Below are 6,364 nucleotides of genomic sequence, written 5' to 3'. Positions count from 1 at the left end.
TCTATATTATATTTTACACAAATAGCCAAGAATGACAACTTGTTATCTTTTTAAAAAATAAATAAATAAATAAATTATACCATCATTTATTGCGAACTAATTTATAAAGATTGATATTAGCCTAAACAAAGTTGTTATCCTATCATGTTCAAAATTGTAACCTAGATAATTAAATTGGTGCTACGATTATTAAATGAAAACATTTATTTTTTTTATTTTTTATGAAATAAAATAAGAAAAGCATTTTTATTCCAATTTCTTCTAATCCTATGAACTGATTAGTATATGTGGTGCATTGCTTTAGATAACATGAATTTAAAGAGAATATTTTAAAAAATAAAAATAAATAAATCTTACTCTTTCATTATCTTTTTTTTTTTTTTTTTCTAACTAATTTGATTAAACTCTTTTTTTCTTTTTCTTTTTTCATTGGAAGTTGTTTCCTTTCATTAAACGAAGTGGTGTGTCCCACACGATTTTGTAAGATTAAAGACTTTTTTGGTTTTTCGTTTACCAAACAGTATAAGTAGCCATAAGCTTTAGATAATATATATTTAAAGTGAATAAATTTCTTTTTTATTTTCAATTTCATATAAATATAGGGATGTTGCATAATGAGGAAAATTTTCTAGTTCATTTGTTGATTAAATGTTATTTTTCTTCATATTACATTTATAATTTTTGCCATGTGGTTTCGTCATTTTTATTTAGTGGTGGTAACTAAGTTGTGACTTTAAATTTTCAAGTATATTTTATGACGATATTATTTTATTTTTAAAATTCTTATTTTGCTTTGTTGTCATGATTTTGCTTTGAGATTAATTCTAATTTTTAAAATTAAAAATAATTTTATATATTGTTTTTATTATGTTTCTAATTTCCTTTACAAAAAAATTATTTGGTGTTAAACTTTTAACAAAATAATAACAAATAAAATAATTAAACTCCTAAAAATAGAATAAAAGTTTTATCAGTAGTGGAAGATTAACTAAGGTTAGCTTCAACTCGTGGTTTGTCAAGTATGATTAAAATTACAAAGTTGGTATGATGGTTTGGAGGATTCAAACCACAATTATTCAAGTTCCAGTGCCTCAATGAAAGTCCATGTGATGATTGTTTGTAGAAACCCTACACTTCATGAACCATAGTTTCATAGAAAATTAATAGTAAAGATGGTAGGGTGTTCCTAAAAAGGGCTATGGACTTTAATTTAACAAAAATTAATTCATATTACTAAATTTTGTAAGTCAATCAAGTAGCTACATATTGACTGAGGTAAATAAAAAAAAAAAAATTAAAATTAGTTGTTAATCATTTTATGACATATTTTAAGAGTAATTTGTTCACTAATGCTAATGAATGGGGATGCATGGGTAGAAGACTCAAGACAAGACTTAAACCCTTTCTTTGGTAAAAAGAAAAGGTGAGAGTTAGGTTGGTTTTTTGTCATCTCTAAAAATTCCAATATTTTTAGTAGGTAGAAAATGTGACTTCACAAGAAGGAAAGATACTTTGTTGACAAACATAGGTGGCCACTTTCTAGGCTTTTTCCATTGTACATTGTTTTACGGGGTATTGTGAGATTATTGTTTATTTTAACCTATAATTTAGATGAGTTTCATCTTTAATAAGAGAGTTTTTATTTTTATTTATTTTTATTTTTTATTTTTTTATTTTATGGAATAATTATTTTCTTGTAGATGTGATATAAATTTTTATTCATATTAATATCATTATATTATAAATTATTTTGAAAAAAAATAAATTAAAATGATAGTTTGTTTAGATTTTTACGTTGTAAGATGAAGTCATTAATACCATAATTTTCATAAAACTGATGTTTACAAAAGTCATATAAAATTAGTTATTCTTTAGAATAAATATTTAAAACTTATGAGAAGACCCGCTAGCATCTTAAAGTCAACAAGTCAATACATCAAAAATCATTTTGTCCTTGTAGTGTTTTTGTGGGGTTGGCTTTAATACCAACATATCAATACTCGTTTTGTGAGTGGGAGGGAGTCAAGGTCTTTCCATGGTTGTTTTCTACTTCTTGCTTTTGATTTTCTCACTTTCCCACTCAATAACAAGGTCTTTTGATGGCAATTTGCTAGGGGTTTTCAAAAAACTTTTTCAATATATGTTCTCAAAATTCAAAAGAAAATATAAAGAGTAATTTCTTATTGATAACATTATCTTTTTTTTTTTTTTACTCTCAAATTATTCAAAAACTAAGATCATAAGAGAAAAATGATGTAAATAGGTTTTTAAAAAAATTATATAAAATTATTATTAGTGAAAAAAAAATTTCTTTTTCATTTTTAAAATTTTTATCTTTTAATACCAATACAAGATCAAGATTAAAAAGAGTATCCAAACATGTTTCCTTTATTACTATTATGAAATTGAAAATCTCTTTACTTAATATATTGAGGTCTCTTAAAAAAAAAACAAAAAAAAAATGAAGAAATAATATTTAACTACCTGGTAAAGGATTTATATGATCCACAATTCTAGGAGCGGAAAAAAATGAGTACCATGACTTAAATTCAAGGTAGAATATAATTGCAAATAAATTATTGCATTGACTAATAAATTCCAAACTTTTATATATATATAGAAATGTACCTAACAAAAGGTGAAGAAAACTTTAATCTTGATGCAAAAAGACACTTGAAATTTCCATGAAATTCTCAAGAAACTTCCTTTAAAGGGGTAAGGAAACATGAAATTTCTATAAAATTTTCATGAAATTTCATTCAAGAAACGATAATGCTAAGAAGTTAACAAAGTTTAAATCCTCAACCATGCCTTTACATTTGAAGGACTGACATTGGCAGACAATATTATCCTCCTTAATTATTCTCCTTAAAAAAAATGTGAAAGGAAAACAAGAGCTTTAAAATATGATTAAATTTTATTTTTCTTCATATTACATTTATAATTTTTGTTATGTGGTTCCATCATTTTTATTTAGTGGTGGTAACTGAGTTGTGACTTTAATTTTTCAAGTATATTTTGTGATGGTATTATTTTATTTTTATAATTCTTATTTTATATTATTGTCATGATTATGCTTTGAGATTAATTCTAATTGGCAAAATTAAAAATATTTTTATATATTGTTGTTATTATGTTTCTAATTTCCTTTTAAAAAATTTATTTGGTATTGAACTTTTAACAAAATAATAATAGATAAAATAATTAGACTCCTACCAATAGAATAAACACGCTATTAAGTAACGGATGGTTAACTAAGGCTAGCTTTAACTCATGGTTTGTCGAGCAATGATTAAAATTTCAAAGTTGGTATGATGGTTTGGAGGATTCAAACCACAATTATTCAAATTTTAGTGCATGAAAGTCCATGTGATGATTGTTAGTAGAAATTCTACATTTCATGGACCATGGTTTTATAGAAAATTATTAGTGAAGATGGTAGGGTGTTCCTAAAAGGGGTTATGGACTTTAATTTAACAAAAATTAAGTTACATTACTAAGTTTTGTAAGTCATCCAAGTATATGGACTAAGGTGAAAAAAGAAAAAAGAAAAAAGAATTAAACTAAAGCAATATTAATTGTTTATTTATATAAAAAAATTATTTAAAATTAGTTGTTAATCAATTTATGACATATTTTAAGAGTCATTTGTTCACCAATGTGTTAAAATGTAATGAATGGGGATGCATGGGTGGAAGACTCAGGTCAATGCTTAAAACTCTTACTTTACTAAAAAGAAAAAGTAAGAGTTAGGTTAGTTTTTGTCATCTCTAAAAATTCTAATATCTTTAGTAGGTAGAAAATATGACTTCACAAGAAGGAATTGAAAGACACTTTGTTGACAAACATAGGTGGCCACTTTCTAGGCTTTGTCCATAGTACATTGTTTTATGGGGCATTATGAGATTATTGTTTATTTTAACTTATAGATGTGATACAAATTTTTACTCATAGTAATATCATTATATCATAAATTATTTAAAAAAAAAATAGAAATAAAATGATAGTTTGTTTAGATTTTTACGTGGTAAGATGAAGTCATTAATACCATAATTATCATAAAATTGGTATTTACAAAAGTCATGTAAAATTAATTATTCATTAGAATAAATATTTAAAACTTGTGGAAGACCCATTAGCATCTTAAAGTCAACAAGTCAACACATCAAACATCATTTTGTCCTTGTAGTGTTTTTGTGGGGTTGGCTTTAGTACCAACATATCAATACTCGTTTTGCTTTTACTTTTCTGTGAGTGGGAGTCAAAGTCTTTCTATGGTTGTTTTCTACTTCTTGCTTTTGATTTTCTCATTTTCCCACACAATAACAAGGTCTTTAATGATAATTTGCTAGGGGTTTTCAATTTTATTTTTTTTCATATATATGTTCTCAAAATTAAAAAAAAAAAATACATAGAGTAATTTCTTATTGATGTTTACCATCAACATTATCTTTTTTTTTTTTTTTTTTTACTCTCAAATTATTCAAAAACTAAGATCATAAGAGAAAAATGATGTAAATAGCTTCTTAAAAAAATTATATAAAATTATTATTAGTGAAAAAAAATTTCTTTTTCATTTTTAAAATACTTATCTTTTAATACAAATACAAGATCAAAATTAAAAAGAGTATCCAAACATGTCCCCTTTACTACTATTATGAAATTCAAAATTTCTCTACTTGATATATTGAGGTCTCTCAAGAAAAAAATAATTTAATAAATAATATTTAACTACCTGCTAAAGGATTTATATGATCCGCAATTCTAGGAGTGGAAAAAAATGAGTAACTTAAATTCAAGGTAGAATATAATTGCAAATAAATTATTGCATTGACTAATAAATTCCAAACTTTTATATATATATATAGAAAATGTACCTAACAAAAGGTGAAAAAAACTTTAATCTTGATGCAAAAAGACACTTGAAATTTTCACGAAATTCTCAAGAAACTTCCTTTAAAGGGGTAAGGAAACATGAAATTCCTATAAAATTTCTTTCAAGAAACGATAATGCTAAGAAGTTAACAAAGTTTAAATCCTCAAACGTGCCTTTACATTGAAGGACTCACATTGGCAAACAATATTATCCTCCTTAATTATTTTCCTTTTACTTTTATCTCTTCATTAATTCTATGTGACTAGGTGGAGGATTTCATAAAGTTTGTCAAAAGAAGATAAAGACTTTCTTAGTCTTCAAGTCACCCATAGGGTCCAAACAACAATGCATATAATAATTGATAAAAGTGGAGATTCAAAAGAGTTTTATAAGGAGAGAAATGATACCCTTTTTATATTTATATATTATGGAGAGAGAGATGAAACTTTACTTAGCAGTAATTTTTTTTTTTTATTACAAAAAAATCATGATATCCTACAAAACTATAACATACTATTACATCTTTTATTACTTTTAATAATGTAAAGTCTATTATATTTTACACAAATAGTCAAGAATGATAGCTAGTTATCTTTTTTATAAAAATAAAAAAGAAATTATATCACTATTTATTGTGAAGTAATTTATAAAGATTGATATTAGTTGATGGTGAATAAATCGGTCATCCTATCATCTTCAAAATTATAACTAGTGCCGATAATTTTCATTTAAAAAAAAACAAGAATGATATCTAAATGACACCAAGTTTTGTTTTAAGATTAATTATTCATCTTCTAATAATAGAAACATGAAGGAGCATTAGAAGAAAATAATTTTTGTAAAGAAAATAGTCATATAAAACAAAATTCAATTCCCATATTTTGAAATGATACTATACAAAAATTTCTATCTTAAAAGGTAGAATCATAATAACTGAGGAGAAAATACACTTGTACATATGCACATCGCTATGAGGAGAAAATATCCTTATATAAAAGTTCATACTTCTCTTATTGAGTTGAGACTGTACTGCATGTCTTTGAAAAATCATACTTGTAGATATGTAGCCTTCTCTTTAGAGATGTATTATAATATTGGTTGCATCTCAATCATCTCTAGAGACTTCCACCTAGAGATAGACCATAAAAAGGAAGGCTTCAGTAAGCATAGCACAATGGCCATGTTACAAAGTTCCTAATAGAAGTACGTAAATAACATGAGAATCGCATGCAAGCAATACATGATTCATATCAATGAAACTTAATTCATGCTCCTCAGCATACTCAAAGCATGACATGATTAAGGACTTCAAGATATGCATATATCATAATTTTTTACTTGGGAAATGAAAGAGTTAATTTAACAAAAGTTTTGGTTTAACAAAAGTTTTGGTTTAGCAAAATGAATAGCCATAATTTGATAATTAATTTTGATTGCTCATTCATTCTTCCATTACTCTTATTATCTCTATCTAAGACTAATTTTGAT

The sequence above is a fragment of the Vitis riparia genome, chromosome 18, assembly GCF_004353265.1.
Source record: "Vitis riparia cultivar Riparia Gloire de Montpellier isolate 1030 chromosome 18, EGFV_Vit.rip_1.0, whole genome shotgun sequence".
NCBI lineage: Eukaryota > Viridiplantae > Streptophyta > Magnoliopsida > Vitales > Vitaceae > Vitis > Vitis riparia.
Note: the sequence above shows the minus strand (reverse complement) of the source record.